Raw genomic sequence first — 12,132 nt, 5'->3', positions numbered from 1 at the left:
CACCCAGCAGGAGCCTCTTCCCCGACAACGTTGTCCACACCAACACCTCGACGTCCCACATCCACCATACCGGATGAGGATCCGTCATCGATGTGGTCGTCCCGCCGGTTCAGCCACCCCGTCCTCCACCTCCAAGGAGCTGCCCCAATGTTCCCCTTGTCTTTCGCGCCACCTCCATTCCCACACCGCCGTCTTCACCTGCACCACCGGAAGAGCATCATCATCACCGTTCCTCGGATGAATCTGCGGCCTAATCGGCGCCACCAAAGAGGTTGTACACTAATCGCCACATTTTCTTCTTGATTCGATCTCACGGTGCTGCCAGCGCTCGGTCCTGAGCCGACACGGCGCGGCTCCATCCACAGCGGCGTCGCCGGCCACTTCCTCCACGGCGTCGCTCCCTCGGCGGCGACGTCCACATCAGTAGGAGCTGCTGCTGCTTTAGCTCTCGCTCGCGCTGCTGCTCTGCTCTTTCTCTCGGTCCCCTGCCTTGTCTGCTCTTGCTCTTGCTCTTTCTCGCGCTGCTGCTCTCGCTCTTGCTCTTGCTTGCGATGCTGCTCCGATTTAGCTACACTTCAGTCGACTGAATCGACTTTTGGGTTAGTCAATTTTCAGGGGGGGCTCGCCGGAGTTAAGGAAGAACCAACCGCAGTGGGGAGGGGGGCTCGCCGGAGAGGTACCCCACTATCTATCTTAGGGTTCAGGGTGGGGGTGGTGGTCACCGGCGGTGGTGGGGTGGTGGCGTGGGGATCACCGGAGAAAAATCTCGGCGCGGGGGGGCCTAAAGGGATGGCCGGGGCGGCGGCGGACCGGCGGTAGGGAGTGTTTTCGGGGCGGGCGGGGCGGCGCACCGCCGGCCTCGGACGGCTGTTTGGCCGGTGGTGGTGTGACGCCCCCGATTTGACCGTACACTAATCATGCACGCAAATGTGTACGATCAAGATCAGGGACTCACGGGAAGATATCACAACACAACTCTAAAACATAAATAAGTCATACAAGCATCATAATACAAGCCAGGGGCCTCGAGGGCTCGAATACAAGTGCTCGATCATAGACGAGTCAGCGGAAGCAACAATATCTGAGTACAGACATAAGTTAAACAAGTTTGCCTTAAGAAGGCTAGCACAAACTGGGATACAAATCGAAAGAGGCGCAGGCCTCCTGCCTGGGATCCTCCTAACTACTCCTGGTCGTCGTCAGCGGGCTGCACGTAATAGTAGGCACCTCCAGTGTCGTAGGTGTCGTCGTCGACGGTGGCGTCTGGCTCCTGGACTCCAGCATCTGGTTGCGACAACCAGATAGAAAGGAAAAGGGGAAAAGAGGGAGAGAAGCAACCATGAGTACTCATCCAAAGTACTCGCAAGCAAGGAGCTACACTACATATGCATGGGTATATGTGTAAAGGGGCATATCAGTGGACTGAACTGCAGAATGCCAGAATAAAAGGGGGATAGCTAGTCCTGTCGAAGACTACGCTTCTGGCCATCTCCATCTTGCAGCATGTAGAAGAGAGTAGATTGAAGTCCTCCAAGTAACATCGCATAGCATAATCCTACCCGGCGATCCCCTCCTCGTCGCCCTGTTAGAGAGCGATCACCGGGTTGTATCTGGCACTTGGAAGGGTGTATTTTATTTAGTATCCAGTTCTAGTTGTCATAAGGTCAAGGTACAACTCCGGGTCGTCCTTTTACCGAGGGACACGGCTATTCGAATAGATAAACTTCCCTGCAGGGGTGCACCACATAACCCAACACGCTCGATCCCATTTGGCCGGACACACTTTTCTGGGTCATGCCCGGCCTCGTAAGATCAACGTGTCGCAGCCCCACCTAAGCACAACAGAGAGGTCAGCACGCCGGTCTAACCCTATGCGCGCAGGGGTCTGGGCCCATCGCCCTATGCACACCTGCACGTTGCGAACGCGGCCGCGAGCAGACCTAGCAACCCACACGATCACGGCGGTTACGTCAAAGCGGTCCAACACGGCGCATGCCACTCAGTCGCTGACGTCACGAAGGCTTCGGCTGATACCACGACGCCGGGATACCCATAACTACTCCCGCGTAGATGGTTAGTGCGTATAGACCAAATGGCCAGACCCAGATCAAATACCAAGATCTCGTTAAGCGTGTTAAGTATCCGCGAACGCCGACCAGGGCCAGGCCCACCTCTCACCTAGGCGGTCTCAACCTGCCCTGTCGCTCCGCCACAAAGATCCACTTGCGGGTACTCGTACGAGCCGACCCGACTTTAGTCACCACATGTGTCATGTATATAGTATATAAGTATAAACCCGTGATCACCGCCCAGGTGATCATGGCCCGATAGTATAGCACAGCAGACGGACAAGAATGTAGGGCCACTGATGGAAAACTAGCATTCTATACTAAGCATGTAGGATTGCAGGTAAAGGTAACAACAGTAGTAGCGAGGATAGGCTATGCATCAGGATAGGATATCGGAAAGCAGTAACATGCTACACTACTCTAATGCAAGCAGTATAGAGAAGAATAGGCGATATCTGGTGATCAAGGGGGGGGGGGCTTGCCTGGTTGCTCTGGCAAGAAGGAGGGGTCGTAACCTCCGTAGTCGAACTGGGCAGCAGCAGTGTCGGTCTCGTAGTCTACCGGAGAGAAGAGGGGGAAGAAACAGTAAATACAATGCAAACATAAACATGACGATGCGTGACATGACAATGAGCAGTGCTAGGTGTGTCCTAACGCGGCAGTAGGTGGTACCGGCGAAGGGGGGAACATCCGGGAAAGTATTCCCGATGTTTCACGTTTTCGGACAGACGGACCGGAGGGGGAAAGTTGCATGTTTGCTATGCTAGGGATGTGTGGCGGACGAACGGGCTGCATATCCGGATTCGTCTCGTTGTTCTGAGCAACTTTCATGTATAAAACTTTTTCATCCGAGTTACGGTTTATTTTCTATGTTTTTCAAAGATTTAAACAAATCCTGGGATTTCTGCATTTAATTTAATTCGAAATAATAAAAAGACAAATTGCTATGGGTACACAGGAGTGTACCCAGCAATGTGTGCATCTGTATGACATGTGGGGCCAGGGGCTGGGTTGACCCAGTCAATATTTTGACTAGTCCAATGTGAACAGCGTATGTGGGTCCCAATTGTCATTGACTCATTTTAATTAATAGGTTTTTGACTAAGTTTACTTAGCTTAATTAGGGGGTTTTGGGCTAAACTAATTAGGGCCTCCCTAATTAACAGGGGGTCGGGCCCATGTGCCAGTGGCCCAAATCGGCCTCTGGTGTGGCTGTGCCCATACGTACGTACTCGTAGATTACGACGCCGGTGGCCATGGTGTTGGCCGTGGGAAGGTTCGGCACAGGGGGCGCGAGCAGGCCCGGGCGGAGGTGGGCGCCGCCGGCTGAGGCGGGCGTAGCCGCGAGCGGTGGGGGCGTGGGGAGGGGGCAGCGGTGGCCTCTGGCGATGTGGTGCTAGGCGGCCAGAGCAGCAGCAACGTAGCAAAGCAGTGAGCAGCAGCGGTCAGGAGCAACAGCAGCAACGCGGGCAGCCAGCGGCGAGCAGGGGTGGCACGGCTGGGCGCGTGTGTGCACTAGGCGCGGCCGGAGAGGCAAGCAGCGGGGGCGCACGCGGATGGCGTGGTCAAGGCAGAGGCGTGCGCGTACGCGGTGAGCGCGGACTCCAAGAGCGGCGGCCTTGGCGAGTACGAGTGGCTACGGCAACGGATCGAGGCAATAAGCAAGGGGGATGGAGGAGGAGCTCACAACGATGCCGATGGCGAGGTTGGGGAGACCGGGGCTGGACCGGAGCGGCGGCAAACAACGACGGACGACGAAGATGTACTCGGTGAAGATGGCGGCTATGGCGAGTGTTCTGGCCGTCCCGACTCGATTTGTTGCTCGGGGAAGATGAAGTCAAGGGTGGCGGTCCTCTGGACGTATCCACGGGCACTGGGGAGCATGTTCGCCGTGGCAACAGTGACGATGTGTGCGGTCACCATGCGAGATTCCGAGCTCGAATTTGGGCGGATGAGGAGGGGGCGATGGGGGAAGGAAAAGGGAATCGAACGAGCGCGTGCTAGGGTTTCAATTGGACAAATTTATAGGCCGAGGGGGGCATGTGGAGGCCATCCATGGCCATGGCGGCTGGATGTTTGCCACGGCTCCCCTCTGCCTCCTGTAGCGGGAGGTGGATGAAAGGCCGTGGCCTGGTGGGTTGGGCTGCACTGTGGCAACTATGGCCCAGTGCAGCAGTATTAGTTTTCCTTCTTTCTTTTTGTTTTCAGTTTTTCATTTTGGCTCCGGTTTGTAAATTGCTTGACCACCAAATGACTTTTGTAAATTATGCAACTTGTCACATAATCATCATTGCATTATATAGCACTGCCACAAAAAGTTTAAGGTCTTTTGAAAAGGTTCAAACATTTTTAGAAATAAAAAAGGCCAAGTAATGTGCTGTTGGTCCACTATTTTAATTACTAGGGGCATTTTTGGAGTTTCGAAAGTGTTGGTTTTATTTTTATTACAGCTTTGGTAATTTTTGTAATATTATGAACATTTTAGTTTTACTGCCAAAAGAAATAATTTATTTGACTTGCAATTTCAATTTGAATTTGACTTTGATTTATCGAGTGACAATTTGACTTAGTAAAGCTTGATGACATGGCACCATTAGGGGGAGATTACTGTAGCATGATTATCAGGGTGTTACAAATCTCCTCCACTACAAGAAATCCAACGTCTGCAAAATCGACTGACCAGAGATGAAAAAGTCAGTCGACTGACGTGTAGCCTCACCTCTAGTGTGTTCAGTTTCGACAGTAAAATTCAGTTTCGATAGCAAAATTCAGTTTCGACAGTCAAGTTCAGTTTTGACAGTTAAATTCAGTTTCGACAGTTAAGTTCAGAGATGAGCGACTGATGTATTTTACATCTAGCACTTTGTGGTTATGTATTTTACGTCATCTATTGGACATGCTATTAGAATTCCACTTAGGTTAACGTTGTCTCTCTTGTCCTGCTTCAGCCTCGGCGTCGTACAACTCACCAGAGCTTCTCCAACGACGAAACCCTCCATCACAGCGAAGCAGTACCTCAGGCTCCATCTCCAGACGCCTAAGATCTTATTCCCCTCCTCCGACAGCCAAGTCAGCCAGAGCATCCTCACCGGCCAACCCAATCACGTTGAGATCGACATGGCTTCGCCAAAGAGGTTGTACACTTGTTGCATATCTTTTTTACTCTACATGTTATATATATTGTCCACTGAGCACACGGAGTTACAGGAAATACGATTATTAGAGATGCTATTAGAGATGCTATTAGAATTCCACTCAGGTTAACGTTGTTCGTTGTATCTCTTGTCCTGCTTCAGCCTCGACGTCGTACAACTCACCGGAGCTGCTCCAACGACGAAACCCTCCATCACAGTGGAGCAGTACCTCGGGCTCCATCTCCAGACGCCTAAGATCTTCTTCCCCTCCTCCGACAGTCAAGTCAGCCGGAGCATCCTCACCGGCCAACCCAATCACGCTGAGATTGACATGGCTTCTCCAAAGAGGTTGTACACTTGTTGCATCTCTTTTTTACTCTACATGTTATATATATTGTCCACTGAGCACTCGTAGTAACGGGAAATACGATTATTTTATCCTACTATATGACAAGCAGTGAGGTACCAGGCAACTTAGCTATCCGTGATGGACTCTCTTGAACGCCATCATTATTTATCTCTGCGCGTTTGAGCTGTGCATTTGTCGATGGGCCTGGGAGTTGAGCTAGTATGGCAGTGGCCTGGGTCCAAAGTAATAGAAGTAGCACAAAAACATTTTTTTAGTGTAGGATTTTCCTTGCTCAAGCCTGCCTCCTAGAATCGCCAGTGCTTGAAAGGAAAAGTGAATGAAAAACATCGGAATTGGAAAGTTTCCTATGGTACTACTTTTCATGAATTTGGTGCAAAGGAATGGAGCAAAGGAAAACTATAGGATTTGTTCCTTTAGTGTCTCCTCGAAAGAAAAACCGTAGGAATTCTAATTTTCACTTCTCCTCCTTTTCATATTCCTATTCATCAAGCACAAGACTAAGAGATAGTAGCATAATAGCATTATAACCGTACATTTTCTTGTGGTTTGACTTAATCTCACCATGCTTTTTTGCATCCTGTGATCTTCCAATTGTTGTGAATCAAACACCCAGATTGGCAGAAATCCTGTGTTTTTAAATTCTCTGTTTTGCACGTGCATTCCTATCATATTCCTGTCTATTTCCTATCCCTGCATTGTTAGAATCCTCAAATTCAAACAAGCCCTTACACAGTTACTTCTGTTACAGATATGTGTCAAAGAAAACCTTGTGTGGTTTGTCCTGCTCCTGCGGTGCTGTGTGATACATCTCCGTCGTATCTATAATTTTTGATTGTTCCATGCCAATATTCTACAACTTTCATATACTTTTGGCAACTTTTTATACCATTTTTGGGACTAACATATTGATCCAGTGCCCAGTGCCAGTTCCTGTTTGTTGCATGTTTTATGTTTCGCAGAAACCCCATATCAAACGGAATCCAAACGGGGTAAAAATGGACGGAGAATATTTTTGGAATATTTGGAGAATATGGGAAGAAGAATCAAGGCGAGACGGTGCCCGAGGTGGCCACGAGGCAGGGGGCGCGCCTGCCCCCCTCGTGAGCCACCCGTAAGGCGGTTGCTGCTCTTCTTTGGCTGCAAGAAAGCTAATTTTAGGAGAAAAATCTGGGCGAAGGTTTCAATCCAATCGGAATTACGGATCTCCATATATATACGAAACAGTGAAAGGGCAGAAGAGAGAACGCAGAAACAAAGAGAGACAGATAGACAGATCCAATCTCGGAGGGGCTCTCGCCCCTCCCATGCCATGGAGGCCAAGGACCAGAGGGGAAACCCTTCTCCCATCTAGGGAGGAGGTCAAGGAAGAAGAAGAAGAAGGGGGCCCCTCTCCCCTTCTCTTCTGGTGGCGCCGGAATGCTGCTGTGGCCACCACCATCATCATCGCTGAAAGATCGTGGATGTCGCCTAGAGGGGGGGGGTGAATAGGCGCTTTAAAATAATTACGGTTTAGGCTTGAACAAATGCGGAATAAACCTAGCGGTTAATTTGACAAGCACAAAACCTACAACAACTAGGCTCACCTATGTGCACCAACAACTTATGCTAAGCAAGATAAACAACTAAGTGATAGCAAGATATATGACAAGAAACAATATGGCTATCACAAAGTAAAGTGCATAAGTAAAGGGTTCGGGTAAGAGATAACCGAGACACGCGGAGACGACGATGTATCCCGAAGTTCACACCCTTGTGGATGCTAATCTCCGTTTGGAGCGGTGTGGAGGCACAATGCTCCCCAAGAAGCCACTAGGGCCACCGTAATCTCCTCACGCCCTCGCACAATGCAAGATGCCGTGATTCCACTAAGGGACCCTTGAGGGCGGTCACCGAACCCGTACAAATGGCAACCCTTGGGGGCGGTCACCGAACCCGTACACTTTGGCAACCCTTGGGGGCGGTCACCGGAACCCGTCAAATTGCTCGGGGCGATCTCCACAACCTAATTGGAGACCCCGACGCTTGCCCGGAGCTTTACACCACAATGATTGAGCTCCGAACACCACCAACCGTCTAGGGCGCCCAAGCACCCAAGAGGAACAAGCTCAAGGGCACCAAGCACCCAAGAGTAATAAGCTTCTCAACTTGTAACTTCCACGTATCACCGTGGAGAACTCAAACCGATGCACCAAATGCAATGGCAAGGGCACACGGAGTGCCCAAGTCCTTCTCTCTCAAATCCCACCGAAGCAACTAATGCTAGGGAGGAAAATGAGAGGAAGAACAAGAAGGAGAACACCAAGAACTCCAAGATCTAGATCCAATGGGTTCCCCTCACATAGAGGAGAAAGTGATTGGTGGAAATGTGGATCTAGATCTCCTCTCTCTTTTCCCTCAAAAACAAGAAAGAATCCATGGAGGGATTGAGAGTTAGCAAGCTCGAAGAAGGTAAACAATGGGGGAAGAACACGAGCTCAAAAGATAAGGTTCATTGGGGAAGAAGACCCCCTTTTATAGAAGGGGAAAAATCCAACCGTTATGTGCTCAGCCCGCACACGAGCGGTACTACCGCTCCACGAGCGGTACTACCGCTTTGGCGGAAGAAGCAGGGAAAAGGAGCTACCAAACATGAACCTTGGGGCGGTAGTACCGCTTATAAGCGGTACTACCATGCACCCCAGCGGTACTACCGCTGGAGGAGCAGAACACGGGACCAAAAATGCAGTAGCGGTACTACCGCCCGACCGGAGCGGTACTACCGCTTACAAGCGGTACTACCACTTATAGGTGGAACTGCCGTGCCTTACTGACGTGCAACTACTGCAAAACTCGACACGAAAAATGCAAGACCCAAAATCAAGGCGGTACCAGCGCGGAACCGTAGCCGTACTACCGCTTATGGCCATAGGCGGTACTACCGCTTTGGACAGCGGTACTACCACTTGGGGCGATAAGCGGTACTGCCGCTCTGGCCGCGGTACTACCGCAGGGAGAAAACCAGAACTTCCATAACTTCTTCATATGAGCTCCGAATTGAGCAAACTCAAGCTTGTTGGATACCAGACGATGAGTAGCATCAAAACAGCGAAGACCTCGAGGCAGGGGAGGTATGCCAACAAATAGAGGAGTGAAACCTCCAACCGAGAAGAACTGGCATAACCTCCAACATCGAAAACATCATAGAAGATGCGAGTGAACTCCATTTTCGATGACCTCGAGCTTGTCATCAAGATGACCATAAGCTCCAAAACTCACAACGAGAAGAACCAAACAAGAACCAACAAAGATGATGCAAGGATGCAATGGTTTGAGCTCTCTATGAATGATACGATCAAGCTACTCATCGAGAGCCCCCCTTGATAGTACGGCAATCGATCCTATAACCCGGTCTCCCAACTACCATCATGAGACCGGTAAAATAGAAAACCTATCAAGAGCAAACCTTTGCCTTGCACATGGTCCACTTGAGCTAGATGATGACGATCTTGACTCCCTCAAGTTGGACCACCTTTCTTGGTTGTGTTGGCTCGATGAAGACTAGTTGATTGCTCCCCCATACTCCACTATGGGTGAGCCACTCTTCCGCACATCTTCACCAGTCCATTGTCACCACAATGGACGGCAAGCTTCAAGCATTTGATCTCGTCATGATGCTTCACTTGAACTTGCACACTGCAACATCTTCACAAGTCCATTGTCGCCACAATGGATGGCAAGCTTCAAGCATTTGATCTCTTCATGATGCTTCACTTGAACTCGCACACCGCAACCTAACCCCACAAAGAACTCTCACGAAGATCATGGGTTAGTACACAAAGCGTAATTGACAATGCTTACCACACCATGGGATCGCTTGATCCCTCTCGGTACATCTTGTGCGCTTTGTGTGTTGATCAACTTGATTCACTCTTGACTTAGTCTTGATCAACCTTGACTCTTTCCAACTCTCTTCATTTGGATGATGTCTTGAAGGTAAACATGAATGATCACACAATCTTCTTCTTCAAGACATGCTTGCAATAAGCTCTACTCTCGCATGACCAATCTTTGGATAATTCCTTAATAACACCTTGGTCACCACATAAACTCCTTGAAACCAACACATGGACTTCAAGAAAAGCCTATGGACAAATCCTTCAAATATAACTCAAGGCAACCATTAGTCCATAGAGATTGTCATCAATTACCAAAACCAAACATGGGGGCACCGCATGTTCTTTCAATCGCGATCTTCACCAACACCTCCGCCATCTTCACCAACATCTCCATCACCTTCCCCCCTCTATCTACGGCAGTCCACTCTCCCGCAACCCGCTGTACCCTCTACTTGAACATGGTGCTTTACGCTTCATATTATTATCCAATGATGTGTTGCCATCCTATGATGTCTGAGTAGATTTTCGTTGTCCTATCGGTAATTGGTGAATTGCTATGATTGGTTTAATTTGCTTGTGGTTATGTTGCTGTCCTTTGGTGCCCATCATATGAGCGCGCGCGTGGATCACACCATAGGGTTAGTTGTATGTTGATAGGACTATGTATTGGAGGGCAAGAGTGACAGAAGCTTCTACCTAGCATAGAAATTGATGCATACGGGATTGAAGGGGGACCAATATATCTTAATGCTATGGTTGGGTTTTACCTTAATGAATGTTATTTGTTGCGGATGCTTGCTAATAGTTCCAATCATAAGTGCATAGAATTCCAAGTCAGGGATGACATGCTAGCTATACTTTTCCACACTCGCTATATTTACTTTATTGTGTCTTTATCTAAACAGCCCCTAGTTTTTATTTACGTGCTCTTTATCATCTTGCAAACCTATCCAACAACACCTACAAAGTACTTCTAGTTTCATTCTTGTTTTAGGTAAAGCAAACATCAAGCGTGCGTAGGGTTGTATCGGTGGTCGATAGAACTTGAGGGAATATTTATTCTACCTTTAGCTCCTCGTTGGGTTCGACACTCTTACTTATCCAAAGAGGCTACAATCGATCCCCTATACTTGTGGGTTATCAGTGTGTTCCACCCCAGCTCAGCTGCTCCAACGACGGAAGGGTTCACCACAGCAGGGATCCGCTCTCCAGACTGTCTTTCGCCGCCTCAGATCTTCTTCCCCGCCGCCGGCAGCCACGACAACTGCATTACCATCATCAATTGAGCAGATGACCTTGAGGACTACACAGGTCCGCAAGAGAGGTCGCACTCTTCCGTGTCTGCTTATGTTATGCATCGCTTAATATGATGACATGCTACTTTATCGTCGTGTTCACCTATTAGACTCCGAGCCAGGTCCAAACTTATGCTGAAACTTGAGTTTTTAAATGGTTGTGGGGTACATATTGGGGCAGCAATCAGTACTATCTGTCCACTATCTAGTTAATCTCGGGTGTCTACTATGAGTTTCATGTTGGGTGCAAACAAACATTAAAGGAGCCATTATCTGTATTTTTTAACTAAAGCTATTATCTGCCTGTTATCATTGGTTTTGGGTCTATCCACAGTTTGCTACCATCACTCTGGATTTGTGCATGCACTCCTTACATAATCTCACTATGTTTTATTCCTATGCATGTCAGTTATTGTACACAATGGAACTGAACATGTAGAGCAAAAGAGACGAGCCTTGCGTGGCAATAAAATTTCATGCAGACGTCGCTCCATGGTGGGCGCAAAGGCAGCCCCCCTCCACCCATTTCGGATCGTAATCAAGAGGAAGATAACTGTTCTGAGGGGGATTCAGAAGCATAAGACCACTCCTATTTACCCCATGAGGTCTTCGCTCTAACTTGGCATGCTGATGTTGGTAATATCATGCATATGGTGCCTTGCATTGCTTACTGTATACATCAAAGATGTCATCTGCTTATTTTAGACATGCTTTGTGTCAATGCCATCTGTTTAGTTTCTTTATCGTATACGTGAATCATGCAATGCCATCTTGTTTAGCCAGGCATCATATATGTGAATTTTGCAATGCCACCCTGGTTAGCCAGTCATCTTATATGTGAATTATATCATGACATCAATTTTTATTATGTGTTAAATTTGTCAACAATTTTAGTCCATTAAATTACTCTTCCTGTGCATCAGCCATTCGGCACGGTCATGGAAAAATCTGGAGTGGAAACAAGGTCTTTAGAGCAGACAAAGCTATCTAACGAAGCGCATGTCTTGCTGGTTACAGATAGCTCCTCAGAGGAGGATTCAGAGACAGATGACCAGTCCTATTCCCCCCCCCTGAGGTGCATGCTCTAACTTGGCAAGGTTATGTTGCTCATCTCATGCGTATGGTATCTTGCATTGCTATGTCATTTGCTTAGTTTAGACATGCTTTGTGTGAATGCCACCTGTTTAGTGTCTAATTACCATATATGTGAATTATGCAATGCCATCTTGTTGCAAGACATTATATATGTGAGTTATGCAATGCTATCTTGTTGCAAGGCATTATATATGTGAATTATGCAATGCCATGTTGTTTAGCCAAGCGTCATATATGTGAATTATATCATGCCTTCCTTTTCTTGTATTTCTCATTGCTTTTGTTGACAATGTT

Source organism: Triticum aestivum, chromosome 4D, assembly GCF_018294505.1.
Source record: "Triticum aestivum cultivar Chinese Spring chromosome 4D, IWGSC CS RefSeq v2.1, whole genome shotgun sequence".
NCBI classification, from domain to species: Eukaryota; Viridiplantae; Streptophyta; class Magnoliopsida; order Poales; family Poaceae; genus Triticum; species Triticum aestivum.
Note: the sequence above shows the minus strand (reverse complement) of the source record.